Genomic DNA, 20,161 nt, shown 5'->3' on the forward strand with positions numbered 1-20,161 from the left:
GCACATAATGATATCAACTTCCAAAAAAATGTTAAGAACAACCAAATAATACGATAAACACAATTCGGCTGATCACTAGATGTAACAAGGAAATAAAGTGTTGTGAAAAAGTATTTGCCCCCTTTCTGGATTTTTTTTTTTACATATTTGTCACATTTAAATGATTCAGATCATCAAACACATTTTAATATTGCACAAATATAACCCAAGTAAATAAAACATTTAGTTTTTAAATTATGATTTATTTTATTAAGGGAAAAATGCTGTCCAAACCTGCTATGTGGAAGAACTTTGGCCCACTCTTCTTTGCAGAATTGTTTTAATTCAGCCACATGAAGGGTTTTAGAGCATATACAGCCTGTTTAAGGTCATTCCACAGCATCTCATTTGGATTCAGGTCTAGACATTGACTAGGCCACTCTAAAACCCTATTTGTTTCGGATCATTGTCCTGCTGCATAACCCAAGTGCGCTTAAGCTTGCAGTAACAAACTGATGGCTGGACATTCTCCTTCAGGATTTTCTGGTAGAGCGCGCAGAATTCATGGTTCCATCAATTATAACAAGTTGTCTGTGTCCTGAAGCTGCAAAGCAGCCCCAGACCATCACACTACCACCACCATGTTTGACTGTTGGTTTGATCTTCTTTTTATGAAATGCTGTGTTAGTTTTACGCCGGATGTAACAGAACAAACACCTTACAAAAACTTAAACTTTTGTCTCATCAGTTCACAGACTATTTGCCCAAAAATCTTGGGGATAATTAAGATCTTTTTGGACAAATGTGAGACAAGGCTTTGTGTTGTTTTTGGTCAGCAGTGGCGTTCGCATTGGAACTCTCCCATGGATGCAATTTTTGCCCAGTCTCTTCCTTATTGTTGAATCATGAACACTGACCTTAACTGAGGCAAGTGAGGCCTGCAGTTCTTTAGATGTTGTTCTAGGTTCTTTTGTGACTTCCAGGATGAGTCATTCTGTTCTTAGAGTAATTTTGGCACTCCTGAGAAGGTTCACCACTGTTCCAAGTTTTCTCCATTTATGGATAATTGCTTTCACCATGGTTTGCTGGAGTCCCAGAGCCTTAGAAATGGCTTTGTAACTCTTTCCAGACTGATACATGTCAATTACTTTGTTTCTTATCTGTTCTTGATATTCTTTAGATCGTGGCATAATGTGTTGCTTTTTGAGATCTTTAAACGTTCTTCACTTTGTCAGACAGCTTCAGGTCTGGCAATAATCCAACCTGGGTGTTGCAAGTGAAAATTAACTCAGCATTCCAAAAAGTTAATTTATGATTTAGCAAGGGATGGGCAATTACTTTTTCACATAGGGCCAGGCAGGTTTGAACAGCTTTTTTACTTTAATAAATTAAATTATTATTTAAAGACTGCATTTTTTATTTACTTGGGTTATCTTTGTGTAATACTAAACTTTGTTTAACCTCCCTAGTGGTCTGATTATGTATTATTTCTGTGCTCAAAGCGGTAAATTTCTTTGCATGGAAATATGTTGTTTTTTTATTGTAGGCCTGTAATTCTTAGGAATAAGTCACTGAAATCTGTCCGAACAAGAGTCTAGTAAACATCCCGGGTAGGATAAAATTTGAAACACGAATTCATAAATTATAATATAATAAATAATCATAAAAAAATAATAATATAATAATAAATGTAATTCAATAATGTAATAAAACGAAAAACACTGAAATTTGAACTAGAGCGCCAAGTTCGCACATCACTGAGCTTAGTCGTAAAGTCGTTTTCAGTGTCTGATGACGAATTTCCCCACGAATCATTATCACTCAGTTGTGCAAGTGGTTCTAATTTACTATCGCTGTTCTCTAGCTGGTCTAAAACCGCTTTTGACATAAAGGGACGCTTTTTGGACGCCATGGACTTTTCTCAGTTTCCAGGCAGAAAGAACAGTAAAAATGCAGGCAAGGCACAGGACAAAGCACTAGGGACAAAATATATGTGAAATGCGGGCAGCGCAGTGGCTAAATGGTTAGCACTTCCACCTGGCAGTACTAGAGTCGTTGGTTTGAATCCCAACCATGGCACCACCTGCCTGGAGTTTGCATATTCTCCCTGTGCCTGCGTGGGTTTCCTCTGGGTACTCTGGTTTCCTCCCACAATCCAAAGACATGCTGGTAGGTTATATGGCTCCTATCTAAATTGGCCCTAGTATGTGTGTGTATGAATGTAAGTTGGGGACCTTAGATTGTACACCCCTTGAGGGTTAGGGACTGATATGAATGTACAATATATATCTAAAGCTCTGCGTAAATTAACGGCGCTATATAAGTACCTGTAATAAATAAATAAATGCTTTGATACAGTAGTGTTATACTATGTGATTTTAGTGCATTGAGCAAATGTCACATTTTAAAATTTTTGAATTTCCCGCCGGGTCCATCCCCCGTACGTCCCATACGTCCCGACGCTCACAGGGAACGGAACCTGGAAGACGGATGCCAGCATCGGCCGAAGGAGATGGCCAGGGACGCTGCAGGGGGGACATCGCGGGAGCAAAGGACAAGGTAAATGCTGGAGAGATCCCTGAGCAACGCTGCAGGGTAATCCCGAGTGTAGTTCGGGGTTACCGCTTTTGGTACTGAAAGTTAACCTCAAGCTACACTCGGGAATACCACCAGGGAGGTTAATGATCTGAATAATTTAAGTGTGACAGTTATGCAAAAAAAAAAATCAGGAAGGGGGCAAATACTTTTCCACAGCACTGTATAATCAAACAATAAAAAGAAAACATGAAAGAAGGGGAAACAAAACAAAATATTTTATAAAGAAAAAGAAGGATTAGGAGAGGGGAAAAAATAGTATCCAGAGATATTGAAATTGCTTTCCATAAGGATTGTGTTACACCTCCAGACAGGCCTATTTTCTGCTAAAAAAAATAAATATTTGTATTGCTTTCTTTGCCCCGTTGGCAAGATTTTCTTTCATTTCTTGTCCTGTCTGACACCTTTCAAATAAACAGGAAGTATGATTAAATTTCCAGCAATAAAAACTCCACAGACGTTGTAACCCTTCCCTACTCTAACAAGAACAAAACAAATGCTAAACTCCAGCCTAATCATGGTGCATTTGATTTTGTTATGAGTGGACTATCCTGAACGAAAACCATATACACTGCCTGAAATATGTTTGAGAGAAAATTACCATCCTGTTCATTTGAATTTTCTCATCACTGTGGTCAAAAATTAGTTCTATACCTGCAAAAAGGGACCAGCCTGAAGTGATCTAGCAGGACTTAATTTTTTTCCTAAAGTTCCACTTTAAGAAGGTTCATTCCATTTTCTTATTGTTTAACTCTACCAACAATAAGAAAAAGGAAGGAAGGCAGCAAATGTTGTACATGCTGGTCTCAGTGCATTTCTGAAATTCTGAGGAAAATGGGTTGTTCCAGACATTGTTCAGAAGAACAGCGTACCTTGATTAAAAAAAGTTGATTGGAGAGGGGAAAACATATAAAGAAGTGCATAAAATGATAGGCTGCTCAGCTAAAATGATCTCAAATGCTTTAAAATGGCAACCAAAACCTGAAAGACATGGAAGATTGACGTTATGGAGTGGACAGCCCAATCCCCGGATCTTAATCCAATAGAAAACTTGTGGGGTGACATCAAAAATGCAGTTTCTGAGGCAAAACCAAGAAATAGAGAAGAACTGTGGAATGTAGTCCAATCATCCTGGGCTGGAATACCTGTTCACAGGTGCCAGAAGTTGGGTGACTCCATGCAACACAGATGTACAGCAGTTCTCAGAAACAGTGCTTATACAACTAAATATTAATTAAGTGATTCAAAGGAAAGCAAAATCTTCAAACATTTTTCAGTTTATATAGTGAATGTTTGAGTTTGTAAAGAAGAATACAAACACTGCTATTTTTTTGAATAGTCTAATATTCACTTTTCTTCTTTTTTCTTTTAGGGGAACAACACAAATTTGATATATTTTTCTTCATGTTTTGATTTGGAATAGAATGTGTAGTGTTCCCAATGTATTTGTGTGTATGGAAATAAAAGCTATTAGGATTTTGAGCTTTATTCACTTTTTTCAACACACTGCTATTATTTTGAACACAACTGTACATTGTCTCACCCTACTCTACACATACTTAGTTGATCTCTATTTATTCTCTACTGTATCCAAAATGTAGAAGCTGATCCACTGACAACCTAAACATTTACTGCTGCTCAGAGGCTCTGGGTTTAAAAAAATGGCAGCCTCCGACAAGAAGAAACAGGAACAATGCTGGAGGCAATTTGCAGTACACGCTAATTTTGGTAGCATAATTACTAATGTGAAATGCATGTTCCTTGCTAAATAACATTATTTTTTATCAAGCTGTTATAAGTAAAGTTCCACTTTAAAATAAAAAAATTCCAACAAATTAAAAAGTTCCACTACTGTATGGCCAGCTATACTGTATCTTGATGTACAGACTGGGGATACAGAGGGAGCATTGGAGAGGGCTGTCTCAGTGGGCTAGAATTACAATAAAAATATTACTATAAAAATGTAAATTTTTTATTGTCTCTGTGTTATGGTATATCCAGTAAAATTAAGTCTTGATTAAAGCTGCAAAACATTTTGTCAGATGCTGCCATATTGTTTATTCCCATAACTTTATATATACAGTAATGTTTGTCCACCCTTCCACAGATGTTGGCTTTGAGTATTTCCATTGTGAAGAGAAAGAATCATAAAGAGTGAAATTGTTCTTCATTAATTGTGTCTGTCTTGCTGGCCTAAATAAAAAGGAAATTGGGTTTATTAGTAAAACTCTGAGAAGTCTGCACCTCCCTAAGTTTATTTTCCCTGGGCAGTGTTTAAACAGTTCTGTTAGTCTCACTGCAATTTGATAACTTTCATTGATTGTTCTTTGTCTTGCCTTTTTAAGTAAGACCACATAGCTTTATTGCCTTTAATACATCTACTATAGATTTTTGATTTAGCACTTGTAGTTTAGTGTTAACAAATAATTGCATAAACATGTAAGCAGAGCTGTTTACTGGAGATCCATCATGGGACTGTGACATGGAAACATGAGCTCTGTCTATTGCCACAGCTGGAGTTGTATCGTATGTGCCTGAAGCCATCCATCCTATTCATTAAACATAAATTGACTTAATGCTGTGGAAGGTCTAAGTCTTGTGCAATTGTTTTGCTCTGTTTTTCTAATTAAAGATACCCATACAGGCATAGAGAAGTCAATTAATACTGCAGATTAGGATATCTTAGATCTTCTCTAATGATGGTCCTGCAGCTGATTGAGATCTGATATGCAATGATTTGATTGGCAGACTGATAGATGCAAATGTACAGTAAGAGAATTTCTCAATCCATTTGACAAATGTTATCATTATACAACCCATTATTTATTGATAAGAAGCATATTAAATACAACCAGACTACAGTATAATTAGTGATGGGACGAACACCCCCCTGTTGCAGTTGAACATTTGCACCTTACAAAAGTTCGACTGCGGACTTCGAACCGGGATAATTCAGTATGCGTTATCTTACCGCATCCGAGTATGTAGTAAGATACCACACAGCTACTAAAATACCACATGAGTTATATTAAGTCATGGGGTATTTTAGTAGTGAAAACATTCTTGAATGTAAAAAGAATTGCCAGCAATTCAAAAATAAAAAGCAAAAATGGTGTGGGGTGCCCCCCCATACATACCAAGCCCTTCAGGTCTAGTGTGGATTTTGAGGGGAACCCCCATGCCAACATTTTTTTAAAAATTGCATGTAGGTATCCCACAAAATCCATACCAGAGCCTTATCCAAGCATGCAGCCCGGCAGGTCAGGAAAGAGGGAGGGAACTATACTAGGCCACATGCCCTCAACATGGGGTGATGCTTTGAGGCAGTGGGGTTCCTCCCCCCCAGAGCACCTTGTCCCCATGTTGATGGGCCTCTTCCCCCAACCATGGCCAGTAGTTGTGGGGTCTGCGGGTGGGGGGCTTATTGGAATCTGGAAGACCCTTTTAGTAAGGGGGACCCCAGATCCTGCCCCCCATGTGAATGAGTATAGGTACATGGTACTGCTAAAAAAAAGTGTAGTGTAAAAAAGGACAGAAGACAGTCTTTGACAAGTCCTTTATTAAAAACTAAATTTTAAAAAATGTCCTCACAGATGACATCACAAGGGGCGGGGTCACCCAGTTGACATCACTGGGTGGCCCGTGATGTCATCATTGGCTGTGATTGGCCAAAGCATTGCACCTGACCTGTGGTGAGGTACATTGCTTTGGCCAATCACATTGCACTGTCAAGGCACAATACATTGTGGGGTGTGGCAGGTGAACCACCCACTGAACACCCTTACCGCTTGTGTGTTCGCCGAACACATGAACAGCCGATTTTTTTATTTTTTTTTAAGTCCGCAAACGTGCAAACTACAACGAAAAACCCGTAAGTGATCACAAAAAAAGTGCAAGTGCGAACACCACACGAAAAAGTGCACTTAGGGGTGTGCTTGTCCTACCCCCGAAGGGGTTGAACCGTTACCCTGATCCCCCGGGGCACGAAGCTCCTGACAGGGACAAGGTTCCCATTTGGTCCTCCTGGCCAAAAGGCCTGGTGGACCACCGTTCCTTATGTCCAGCCGAACATCCAGTACTAGGTCAGGGGGTTCTCCCGGAGAGAAAACCCCCTAGGGATCAGGGGAGGAAGGAACCCAAAGGCCACACATCCTCCCCCTAGACTTCAGGGTAGGCCCGAGGACCCACACCCTCCATCCGTGGAAAAACACACACATAAGTAAAGTAAAAAGTGACAAAACGTGGGAGTGCATAATAAATAAATAGAATAGAAAATAAAAAATAAAAAAGTGGTACCGTGCCGAATTGTGCACAGACCAGGCCCTGAGGCCCGTAGCAAAAATTGCCCTGGACTTAGCCAAAAGACCTGGTCCTTAGGGCGCTGTGCAAAAAGAAGTGAAAAACAGTGGCCATGTGTCATCTTCACACCGTGGGGTCCCACACCCAAGTGTTACTAGTGACACCCCTGAGAGCGTCTTCCCCAGGGGGCACTGAGTTTGCGGACTTTTTGTGTTCTCAGCCCCAGGCCAGACCAAGGCAGATCCGTCCAAACCAGGAGGTACTGGGTCTTTCCAGCTTTCCCAGAGGAATTACTCCCAAGGCCCCAGAACGAATCATGGCGAACCCTGGTTTCTGTCCCTCCGGTCCAGCTTTCCGGACCCCCATCATACCAGTGAGGGTACTATACAACAGCCAGAATGGCCGGTAGCACCCCCACTGGACACTGATAAGAACAGATACTACACTTGATCTTAGCCAAAAGGCCGAGAAGCAATGAACAGCCGATTTTTTTTTTTTTTTTTTAAGTCTGCAAACGTGCAAACTACAACGAAAAACCCGTAAGTGATCACAAAAAAAGTGCAAGTGCGCACACCACATGAAAAAGTGCACTAAGGGGTGTGTTTGTCCTACCCCCGGAGGGGTTGAACCATTACCCTGATCCCCCGGGGCACGAAGCTCCTGACAGGGACAAGGTTCCCATTTGGTCCTCCTGGCCAAAAGGCCTGGTGGACCACCGTTCCTTATGCCCAGCCGAAGCCGGACATCCAGTACTAGGTCAAGGGGTTCTCCCGAAGAGAAAACCCCCTAGGGATCAGGGGAGGAAGGAACCAAAAGGCCACACATCCTCCCCCTAGACTTCAGGGTAGGCCCGAGGACCCACACCCTCCATCCGTGAAAAACACACACATAAGTAAAGTAAAAAGTGACAAGACGTGGGAGTGCATAATAAATAAGAAAAATAAAAAAGTGGTACTGTGCCAAATAGTGCACAGACCAGGCCCTGAGGCCTGTAGCAAAAATTGCCCGGACTTAGCCAAAAAACCTAGTCCTTAGGGCGCTGTGCAAAAAGAGGTGAAAAAACAGTGGCCATGTGTCATCTTCACACCGTGGGGTCCCACACCCAAGTGTTACTAGTGACACCCCTGAGAGCGTCTTCCCCAGGGGGCACTGAGTTTGCGGACTTTTTGCGTCCTCAGCCCCACAGCCGATTTTTTGATTGAAAAGATACTTTTATTACAGAAGCATCAAAAACAACATGATACATGTAATCGGGGTACATCTCACCCTATACTGCGACGCAGCGCACCACATTGCAATACAGTTCCAGGCATACGATAAATACATTCAGAAATAAATACATTCGCTCAGCGGTATGATGCCTGACGTGATGTGCCGAGGATGAATCCCCAGACCAACATGTCATGCATGACGCCGCTTACCCCAAAAACCGTAGCATCCTGATACACATTACTAAGTCATGCAATAAAACGAAAACGAAAAACGAAAGCCGGATTTTACATTCTACAATAGGCATCGGGTGTGTGGGGGGGGGGGTGAGGGGGGGGGGGGACACAGGCCCGAAGCTTTATTGAAAAGACAAAGACACGCAAGGGGGAGTAGGGGGAAGGGGGAAATCTTCAGACGTCCTCTTCCTCCTTAAAGTCCATCAAGGAATAGTCTCTGAGCAGACTGAGGATCAGTCTGCGGCAGTCCTCAATGGACATCCTCTCCCGCTGGTGGATGAGGCGCTTTCTGGCGCACCATAAAGCGTCCTTAAAACAGCACAGCACCCGCCAGGCGCCGTCAATGTCCTCCAGAGAAAAAGTCCCACAGAATAGTTCATTCAACACCCCAAAGTGAGTGATGGCTGTCTGTGGTACAAAGTCCTTGAGTTCAGGTTCCAGGGCCCCCAACAGGGCCTGAGCAAATGAGCACTCCCAGAAAACGTGGTGAGACGTTTCCTCGTGGATGATGCAGAAGGGGCAGTGTCTGTATCTGCTCAGGTTCCTGGCATGCATAAATGTCCTGAGAGGCAACCCCCCTTGGATTGCCATCCATGCCAGGTCTTTGTGCCTGTTGGTGAGAATGTTGGAAGAAACATTCCTCCAGACCACCTTGCAGGTGTCTGAAGGCAGGCCTGGAACCGACTCCAAAATGTCGCTGGCTAGGATGAGCTTGTAGATAGTCTTTGGCTTCCACAAGTCAGGCTTGACTCCCTGCAGCCCTTGCTCCCTGATGAACTTGAAGGTATCCAAGTAGTACCAAGGAGTGTCCCAGTTGTAGGGGATGGAACTATCCCAAGTGTCCCACCCCAGGGACCTCCAGAGAGGCAACAGGAAGAAGCGAGACATTGCGTTCCCGCCAGAGTCCATAATCCGTTTGGGCAAAGTTCTGCGGATGCAGTTGCAAGCAAAGAACACCCTCAGCTGGGTGGCGATGTCGGGCACGCCCTTACCGCCCTTGAGGGGTTCCTTGAACATGACTGCCCGCTTCACTCTGTCCATCTTGGAGCCCCAGATGAAGTGAAACACCGCCCTGGTGATGTCCTTACAGGTGTTGACCCGTGGGGGCCAGGCCTGGGCGAGGTACTGCAACACAGGGAGAATCTCGCTGCGGAGTACCAGTGTCTTTCCTTTGATGGAGAGGTCTCTGAGGCTCCAAAGTCCAAACTTTTGACGCATCTTGGCCAGTCTCTCCTCCCAAGACTTCAGGGCTGCGCCCTCGGCACCAAACCAAACTCCCAAAATTTTCATGAAGTCTGTCTTGATGCCAAAGGGCATGGATGCAGAAGAAGGCAGGAACCACTTTCCGAAGAGCATGACTTCCGACTTCCCGCAGTTGACCTTTGCCCCGGAAGCTTGGCCGAAGTCCTCGCAGGTCGATGGAGCGCTGGTTGGCACAGAACACCGTCACGTCGTCCATGTAGAGCGAGCACTTCACTTCCCGTCTGTCTGGTCCCGGTGCGGTGATTCCCCCGATCTCTGGATTCCGTCTGATGCATTCGGCGAAGAGCTCTATACAGCAAACACAGCCGATGTTCCAGTCAAACTTATGTTCGACTCGAACATCAAGCCCAACTCTAAGTATAATAATGCAAGCAGTTCTGCTATGCCTCCTACTCACTTATGTGTGGACACAATAAATCCATTTAAATACCTTTTTATTTAAAATATGTTCCTACAGACATGTATGCTTGGATTTCATGAATATGCATGTTTATACTAATAGAAAAGGGAGGAGGCAGAGCATACACCTTTTCACCAATGTTCTCTTGGGGACACAATTATGGCTGGCTGACAACATCCCACATGGAATAGGATACACCTCTTGTCAGACCCCCTTAAAGGAGAATTGTACATAAAAAGATTAGCTAAACCTACAAGTATTTTTTTTAACTACTACTATTCCTTTATATTGGCTTTTGAAGTTTACAAATGCAACAATTTAGAACAGTGGTTCTCAACCTTTCTAATGCCGCGACCCCTTAATACAGTTCCTCATGTTGTGGTGACCCCCAACCATAAAATTATTTTCATTGCTACTTCATAACTGTAATTTTGCAGTGGGAGGAGTAGTGCCATGTCATTGGTGTCAGTGGAAGGAGTAGTGCCCCATCACTGATGTCAGTGGGATGAATAGTGCCCCATTGTTGGTATCAGTGGGAGGAATAGTGCCCCATCGTTGGTATCAGTGGGAGGAATAGTGCCCCATCGTTGGTATCAGTGGGAGGAATAGTGCCCCATTGTTGGTATCAGTGGGAGGAATAGTGCCCCATCATTGGTGTCAGTGGGAGGACTAGTGTCCCATCATTGGTATCAGGGGGAGGAATAGTGCCCCATCATTGGTATCAGTGGGATGAATAGTGCCCCATCATTGGTATCAGTGGGAGGAATAGTGCCCCATCGTTGGTATCAGTGGGAGGAATAGTGCCCCATCACTGATGTCAGTGGGATGAATAGTGCCCCATCACTGGTGTCAGTGGGAGGAATAGTGCCCCATCACTGATGTCAGTGGGATGCATAGTGCCCCATCGTTGGTATCAGTGGGAGGAATAGTGCCCCATCACTGATGTCAGTGGGATGAATAGTGCCCCATCACTGGTGTCAGTGGGAGGAATAGTGCCCCATCACTGGTGTCAGAGGGAGGAATAGTACCCCATCGTTGGTGTCAGTGGGAGGAATAGTGCCCCATCGTTGGTGTCAGTGGGAGGAATAGTGCCCCATCGTTGGTATCAGTGGGAGGAATAGTGCCCCATCGTTGGTGTCAGTGGGAGGAATAGTGCCCCATCGTTGGAGTCAGTGGGAGGAATAGTGCCCCATCGTTGGTGTCAGTGGGAGGAATAGTGCCCCATCGTTGGTATCAGTGGGAGGAATAGTGCCCCATCGTTGGTGTCAGTGGGAGGAATAGTGCCCCATCGTTGGTGTCAGTGGGAGGAATAGTGCCCCATCGTTGGTGTCAGTGGGAGGAATAGTGCCCCATCGTTGGTGTCAGTGGGAGGAATAGTGCCCCATCGTTGGTGTCAGTGGGAGGAATAGTGCCCCATCATTGGTGTCAGTGGGAGGAGTAGTGCCCCATCATTGGTGTCAGTGGGAGGAGTAGTGCCCCATCATTGGTGTCAGTGGGAGGAGTAGTGCCCCATCATTGGTGTCAGTGGGGGGAGTAGTGCCCCATCATTGGTGTCAGTGGGGGGAGTAGTGCCCCATCACTGGTGTCAGTGGGGGGAGTAGTGCCCCATCACTGGTGTCAGTGGGAGGAGTAGTGCCCCATCACTGGTGTCAGTGGGAGGAATAGTGCCACATCATTGGTGTCAGTGGGAGGAATAGTGCCCCATCATTGGTGTCAGTGGGGGGAGTAGTGCCCCATCATTGGTGTCAGTGGGGGGAGTAGTGCCCCATCATTGGTGTCAGTGGGAGGAATAGTGCCCCATCACTGGTGTCAGTGGGGGGAGTAGTGCCCCATCACTGGTGTCAGTGGGAGTAGTGCCCCATCACTGGTGTCAGTGGGAGGAATAGTGCCACATCATTGGTGTCAGTGGGATGAATAGTGCCCCATCATTGATGTCAGTGTGGTGGAGGGGAGAATAGTGCCCCATCATTGGGGTCAGGGGGGGGGGGAAATAGTGTCCCATCGTTGGTGTCAGTGGGGGGAGGAATAGTGCCCTATCATTGGTGTCAGTGGGAGGAATAGTGCCCCATCATTGATGTCAGTGTGGTGGAGGGGAGAATAGTGCCCCATCATTGGGGTCGGGGAGGGGGAAATAGTGCCCCATCGTTGGTGTCAGTGGGGGGAGGAATAGTGCCCCATCGTTGGTGTCAGTGGGGGGAGGAATAGTGCCCCATCGTTGGTGTCAGTGGGGGGAGGAATAGTGCCCCATCGTTGGTGTCAGTGGGGGGAGGAATACTGCCCCATCGTTGGTGTCAGTGGGGGGAGGAATACTGCCCCATCGTTGGTGTCAGTGGGGGGAGGAATAGTGCCCCATCGTTGGTGTCAGTGGGGGGAGGAATAGTGCCCCATCGTTGGTGTCAGTGGGGGGAGGAATACTGCCCCATCGTTGGTGTCAGTGGGGGGAGGAATACTGCCCCATCGTTGGTGTCAGTGGGGGGAGGAATAGTGCCCCATCGTTGGTGTCAGTGGGGGGAGGAATAGTGCCCCATCGTTGGTGTCAGTGGGGGGAGGAATAGTGCCCCATCGTTGGTGTCAGTGGGGGGAGGAATAGTGCCACATCGTTGGTGTCAGTGGGGGGAGGAATAGTGCCCCATCGTTGGTGTCAGTGGGGGGAGGAATAGTGCCCCATCGTTGGTGTCAGTGGGGGGAGGAATAGTGCCCCATCGTTGGTGTCAGTGGGGGGAGGAATAGTGCCCCATCGTTGGTGTCAGTGGGGGGAGGAATAGTGCCCCATCGTTGGTGTCAGTGGCGGGAGGAATAGTGCCCCATCGTTGGTGTCAGTGGGGGGAGGAATAGTGCCCCATCGTTGGTGTCAGTGGGGGGAGGAATACTGCCCCATCGTTGGTGTCAGTGGGGGGAGGAATACTGCCCCATCGTTGGTGTCAGTGGGGGGAGGAATAGTGCCCCATCGTTGGTGTCAGTGGGGGGAGGAATAGTGCCCCATCGTTGGTGTCAGTGGGGGGAGGAATACTGCCCCATCGTTGGTGTCAGTGGGGGGAGGAATACTGCCCCATCGTTGGTGTCAGTGGGGGGAGGAATAGTGCCCCATCGTTGGTGTCAGTGGGGGGAGGAATAGTGCCCCATCGTTGGTGTCAGTGGGGGGAGGAATAGTGCCCCATCGTTGGTGTCAGTGGGGGGAGGAATAGTGCCACATCGTTGGTGTCAGTGGGGGGAGGAATAGTGCCCCATCGTTGGTGTCAGTGGGGGGAGGAATAGTGCCCCATCGTTGGTGTCAGTGGGGGGAGGAATAGTGCCCCATCGTTGGTGTCAGTGGGGGGAGGAATAGTGCCCCATCGTTGGTGTCAGTGGGGGGAGGAATAGTGCCCCATCGTTGGTGTCAGTGGCGGGAGGAATAGTGCCCCATCGTTGGTGTCAGTGGGGGGAGGAATAGTGCCCCATCGTTGGTGTCAGTGGGGGGAGGAATAGTGCCCCATCGTTGGTGTCAGTGGGGGGAGGAATAGTGCCCCATCGTTGGTGTCAGTGGGGGGAGGAATAGTGCCCCATCGTTGGTGTCAGTGGGGGGAGGACCGCTGATTTAGAAGCTGGATGAAAGGTTTAGCACGTTTTAAAAGTAAATAGTGCATTTTATATACAACTATATAGATCAGACCAAAATCAGGGATATACAGGGAAGAAAGAGGGACAGAGGGACTTTGTTCCAAATCTGGGACAGTCCCTTGAAATCAGGGACAGTTGGGAGGTATGGGACTATGCACTGTCTGTTCTGTAGGGCTATACACAGAATCTCTAACACAATGACACAACAGGGAGGATTCACCCATCCACATTGAGTGCGTGGATGAGGGAATCTAGTGATTTTTTTTCATTCAGCCTGCTGGTTGAACAGAAGGAAATGACTCATCTATGGGCTGAGTAATCCTTTAAACAAGAAGAATACTGAATGCCAGGATTGTAAAGATTTATAAAGATTTATAAAGATGGTAAAATAGTCCATCACTAACAAGAGACAATGCCATTGGGGTTGATTTCCTAAAGGCAAAAAGGCTGTGAATGAGGTGAAGTTCTGCTGACTTCCATCATCTAACCATGTGCATACAAATATACTGGGTTTTTGTTTCTTTGCTTGTGATTAGGTATTCTTGCATATCTTCACATTGACTAAGACAGCCCACAGACGAATCACATTTTTCATTCAACCAGTGGGTTGAACGAAAAAAACGGACCCAATTCCCTCTTCTGTATATTCGATGTGGATGGGGGAATCCTCCTCGCTGAGCTATTGTATTCTAAAAGTGGGGAGACTTCCCCGATGTCAGAATACACTGGTCAGCACCACTGGATATAGCCTGCAGCACTGATTGAGCGGTGGAAACTCGACAGGGTGGTTGTACAGAAGGTCATCGGTAGATTGAGCTGGTCTCTGCTGATCCAGCCAAGTTTCAATCCATGTATGATCGGCTTTGGCTAAGAGAAAATCCCTTGCAAAGTCAATTAGCAAATTTGCTTAGTAAGCTCTCATGCACACGGGGCGTTTTGATAACGCTGGTAACGCTAGCTGTGTAAAGTCACGTTAAAAGGGTTTTTTTTTAGCATTTTTTGAACATTAGCGGCATTTTGCTGCGATTAACAGCGTTTTCCTGAATTTGCATGTTTGAGCAATTTTTTTTACAAAAAAAAAATGTTTTATGGTAAAAAAAAGTCAAAAAATGCGGGTTTGCAACGTTTTACCATGTTTTGCCGCATTTTTCAGCGTTAAGAGTGTTTTTACAGCTAAAAAATTCCTCTAGAGACCCACCAGTTCTGGGTTTTTTTTCCAGCCAAAAAACGTTGATTACAGTCTGTGTCTATATGAACACATAGGATAACATGCTGGGGGGTTTACTGGCTGTAGAAAAAAAAAAACATCAAAAGCCAAAAACAGCAGCTGTAAAAACGTCCAGTGTGCATGAGGACTAAATAAAATCAAATGTCCATCAACGCTGTACCATGCCTTATGCAGGCCATAGGTCGTTTATCGGCCGAATTTTCAACCGAACAAAAAATTGGCCGATATTCACACCGTTAGTAGGGCAATGCCGTTGGACGTTTTTCGCGGATCTTCTCGTTTCTTTTTATCGTCATGCTGGAAAATCCACAAAAAAATGGCTGTTTTTCGTGAGCATTGGTGGCAGCATCCATGGCAGCAACAACCGATTTTTTGTTTATCGGCCAACAATTCGGCTGATAAACGGCCCGTCTATGGCCAGCCTTTCCTGGAACAGATGAAAATGTCTCTATAGGTTTCAGACATGGTGGTATCTCACGGGGCAAACACAGACTTTCTGACTGTAGAGGTTATGTTTGCTATTCTAGGTAACAGAGGGACAGGTGGACAATAGACTGTGTAACAAAAGCCAAGAGAGGTAAAGGGTCATCATGTTAATGAATAGGCATTCACAGCTCCCTGTGTGGCTGCTGGGCCAGACAGATCTGATAAGAGAGAAGGAAGCTGGAGCTGACTAAACAGAATAAGAAATGCTTCTATCAAAGCTGCTTTCATCTTCCATTAACACTGGCTGCTAGGAGAAGGCTGGAGCTGGAGCAGCTCTGATTATATGAGTGTTTGGTGTAAATAGAAGGGAGCTCAGCCTGTTTCCAAGTCACATTAGCACGTTAGTGGATAGCAACCCCTTAAAGTGGAATTCAACCTTCACCAATTTTTTATATTGGGCCCCAGGAGCTGTTAGACTGGCCATACATTGTACAATTTGCTTGTACAATTTTTCTTTCGATTTACCAAAACCATATAATATGAGGTTATCCCTAAACACTTTCAATTTGTATGAAATCAGGCAGGCCCTTGCAGTTCATGATTGGAGGTAAATTTAAAGGAAATTGAATAAGAAATGTGAACAATGTATGGCTAGTCTTAGGTATAAAGTGTTAATAAGCACAGCATATCAGTACATTATGGCAGACTTACTGCACTGTCAGCGATCCTGGTGGGCACGGCCGCTGACATCTTCTCCTGGTCTTCCTTCTAGGTCCCAAACCGTCAGACGCTTTTTTGGCCGGGCCATAATGACATCACTTCTGAGCATGCACACGGGAGTCACATCAACACGGCACACAGCAATGCCATCAATGTACACTGAGCTGACAGGCAGGGAGAGGGGTTTATGATAGAAAGGTTCTGAATGCCTTTTTTAGGATCAATTCCACTTCAAAGTATATGTAAACCCTAATTGTAAGCTTCTATTATTTGCTCTTTTTTGGTCTGTTAAATATACAGTTAAAAGTGTTTTATTATGTCTGTTTGATAGGTGCAAAAATACCTGCTGATCCTGCCAGAAATCTACAGGACGTCTAACTTCCTCTAGTGTGCTAACTATGCTGTAATGAAATCTAAAGCCGGGTACTAGCTGTTTGAACAAAAAAAAGCCTCACAAATATCACTTCTACTTTTACAAGTTAAAGTATATTTGAACCCTCACCTTGTAAAATGATTCAGTGTAAAATAGAAATGAAAGGCAAAACATTTGTGTATAGATATAAACAACATTATAAGTACAATTTTTCCATTTTTATTAAGTTATCACAGTCCCTGTGTTCTCAGCTGCATAAGGAGCTGTGGGAGGAGAAACAGCAGCACACTCGTCTTCCAAGTGAATGGCTGTGTGTGTGTGTGTGTGTGGGGGGGGGGGGGGTCAGCACAAGCCTGATCCTTGGATTAGCTCCCAGCACAGCTGAAAAAAAAATTGACCACACGGCACTCTCACTCCTAGAGTGGTCAGTTTTTAATAGAAAAACAGAGGGACTGGCAGGAACACCAGGGATTTCACAAAAAGGAAGCAATACATAGAGAACAATATATTTTTTCATACAATTACATGGTACAGTAGGCACATATCAGGAACATGATATTCTTTAATGTCTGCATTTTTAAAGTAATTTTGTACATACAAAGAGAATTTATGACCTTTGTGACTGTTAAAGAATTTATTGAAATCAAAGTTTTTATGCTCCAAATTCAGTTTGTGTGGCCAAAGCTACAACATTTATTATGTAGTTTTGGATAGAGTGGTGTGGAGTTTGCAGCTTTGTCTGTGTCCCCGCTGTCCTGGTGACCATTGTCATCATGATTAATCACTTAAGGACTGCCCTATAGCAGATATACTGCTACAGAGCGGCACCTGTGTGCAAAATCACGTATATATATTTCCGGGTAGGGGGCGCGCACGAGATGCGTGCGCGCCCTACCCGCGCAGCCATTCGCGGCCGCGGATGTCAATTACCAGGTCCCGGTTGGTAATTACCCAAGCATATGTGATGGGGAGGAAGATTGTTTTGTTTACAAACAATCTTCCTCCCTGTCAGTCCCAGCACACTGCTTGGGATGGCTGTGCACATTACAGCCATCCCGATCAATATGCTTACAGTGAAGAATACACCCCCATCCCGCCCCACCCCCTAGTAAAACATACACAGCACACAGTTAACCCTTTGATCATCCCTCACATTAACCCCTTCCTGCCCAGTGCCATTAGTACAATGTCAGCGCAATTGTCATTCAAAGTGCTACAGCACTGAAAGCTGAAAATTGGCCTGGGCAGGAAGGGGGTGAAAATGCCCAGTATTGAATTGGTTAAAAAAGATAGCTGTGACCTTTCTATAGTGAAGTGTATAAATATTGAGGTTATGTTATACACAGGGGCGGACTGACCATTCAGGCACTAGGGCACTGCCCGAGGGCCCAGGGTCAGTAGGGGGCCCCATGAGATGCCCCTAGTACCTTTCATAGGCTTTTTTGGGTGTGGTTTTGAGTGTGGGTGAGGACACAGGGGCCCCATGATTCCCTATTGCCCAGGGCCCCATGAGTTGTCAGTCCGCTCCTGGTTATACATTAAGGGTTTCACACTGCCACGTTACGATTGGACACAGAATGGATGCAGAGCAGTGTACCTGCAGTTTTCATGCAGGTTACTAGTGCTTTCCCATAGACTTGTATTAGACTGCGCATTTTTGGTGCAATTTCTGAAAGTCTTTCAAGCTGCATCTTTGATGCTTTTTCAGGAAACGCACCAAAAACACGGGACATAATAGAAGTCTATGGGAAAGTGTGGGCAACCCGCATGACAACCGCGGGTACACTGCACTCTACCCACGCTGCAGCCAAACTGCAAACCACCCTAATACAACAAAGACCTTATATTCTGCTGTTTCTACTCAGTCCATATTAATATTATAAATATGAATAAAAATGAATTAATTGGGTTATGATTATTTTATGGTGTATTTGTGTTTGAATGTAATATACAGCATGCATTTCTAAAGAATCAGTAATGAGTTATCTCCATAGGGCTCTTGCAGGCCCTCTGTTGAATGGAATGACATGAATGCTGCAAAATCCTGCATTGTGATGCATTTTTACTAATATACTCCCTGTGCACTGTACATTTCAATAGGCAAGCTGTGTCCACTAAAAGGAAATACACAAGACCAGGATGCTTGGCTGAAAACAGTGTGGGCACCATAGGGAGCGCTAACTAGATTAATGGGAACGTAAGGATTATGGATGTTTGTATTCCATTCTGTTCATCTCTGTTTGTACTGATTAGACATTTCTGAAACATGTCAACTCATAAAAACAGTTACAAATGTACTGCAGACTGTATTTTTATCATTGAAGGCTGTTGATATAAAAAGCTTAGCCTTCCCTACTTTTTCTACATGTCCCAGGTGATTGTCCCTACGAGATCTTGTGGAAGACACTCTCATCCTCATATTTGCTGGCTCTGTTCGGAGCATTTACATTTGTTTCTTTTTTCCTTGTGTTTCATTGCTTTTTTTTGGGGGGGGGGGACTGGGGGCTTTCATTGGATTAACAGTTCTCTTTATATGAGTTTGAGTCTAAGGGGCTTATTTACAAAAACTGAAGCATGCAAAATCTGGTGGAACACTGTGTAGAAACCAGTCAGCTTCCAGGTTTTATTGCCAAAGCTTAATTGAACAAGCTGAAGTTGGAAGCTGATTGGCTGCCATGCACAGCTGCACCGGATTCTGAGTGCTCCAGTTTTAGTAAATCTACTCCTAGTTGACCGAGCAGCCTGTCATCTCTCATTCACACTTATTATCGTCCGTTGGTATCTTAGCTTAGGCTAACGTATTTGATGTTTACTGTTTACCAGGCTACTCTCATTGGGAAACGCATTTTGAAACTTTCTATTATGCACTCAATTGCATATGCTCCATTGTGAAACGTCACTTGGACCAGAATTGTAGGTTTCAACTGTATCTGTTTCTTATTGCTCTGCATCAATTATCAAGCTTTAATAAAAATCTCATGGAACAAAAAAAAGACCAAATCTACACCTCTCTAACTCAGGCCATTTATTATCCAAGCCACAAGCTGAAGGAAAGAAAATTGCTGAATTCACCCATCAACACAGAGAATCCCTCCTGCAGAGCTATTGTGTTCTGCTGGTGTTGAGCACAGGGAGCCTTCCCCACCGGAAGAATACAATTATCACTGCTGGTGGCTATAGCCACCAGTAGTGATTGGGTGAAAAAAACAACAGGCTGGTTGTACTGAGGTTGATCAACCAGCCAAATTTAGAACTGTCTAGGCCAGCTTAAGATAGGCCAGACATACCATTTGTGCAGAGGTGCACAAGGGCCCTCTGGGATTTGCTTCAATTCTAAGTCTAGCCACACCCACATGGAGATTTCTCTCATTAATCCCAAGGTCTCCCTTGATACCTCCATCCACATGCAACAGCGTGATTGGAAGAATCTCACCTGCCAGTTATAGTATTCTGACAGCTGGCTCCTGCAGCAGTCAGAATACCAAAATGGTGACTACATCTGATTGCCCAAGAATTTTGCTTCTAGCTCCTTTGATTTTCAAATTTAAGTTTGTTGAACCAGCGAGGTACTGACAGGGCCACCTACAGTCATGGCCGAAATTGTTGGCACCCTTGATATTTTTCCTGAAAATCAAGTATTTCACACAAAAAAGGTATTGCATTAACACATGTTTTGCTATACACATGTTTATTCCCTTTGTATGTATTGGAACAAATATAAAACAGAGGCAGAAAAGCAAATATGACATAATGTCACACAAAACCCCAAAAATGGGCTGGACAAAAGTATTGGCACCCTTAACTTAATATTTGGTTGCACACCCTTTGGAAAACAT

At 44.8% G+C, this 20,161-nt stretch overlaps 1 pseudogene; it reads right to left on the reverse strand.

Moving 5' to 3' along the window:
• Nucleotides 1-7,247: 7,247 nt before the first annotated feature.
• Nucleotides 7,248-7,349, reverse strand: LOC149451710 (U2 spliceosomal RNA; annotated as a pseudogene).
• Nucleotides 7,350-20,161: the final 12,812 nt, after the last annotated feature.

The sequence above is a fragment of the Staurois parvus genome, unplaced genomic scaffold (assembly GCF_062004578.1).
Source record: "Staurois parvus isolate SC_StPar_1 unplaced genomic scaffold, SC_StPar_1.0 ptg000525l, whole genome shotgun sequence".
In the NCBI taxonomy this organism is placed as follows: domain Eukaryota; kingdom Metazoa; phylum Chordata; class Amphibia; order Anura; family Ranidae; genus Staurois; species Staurois parvus.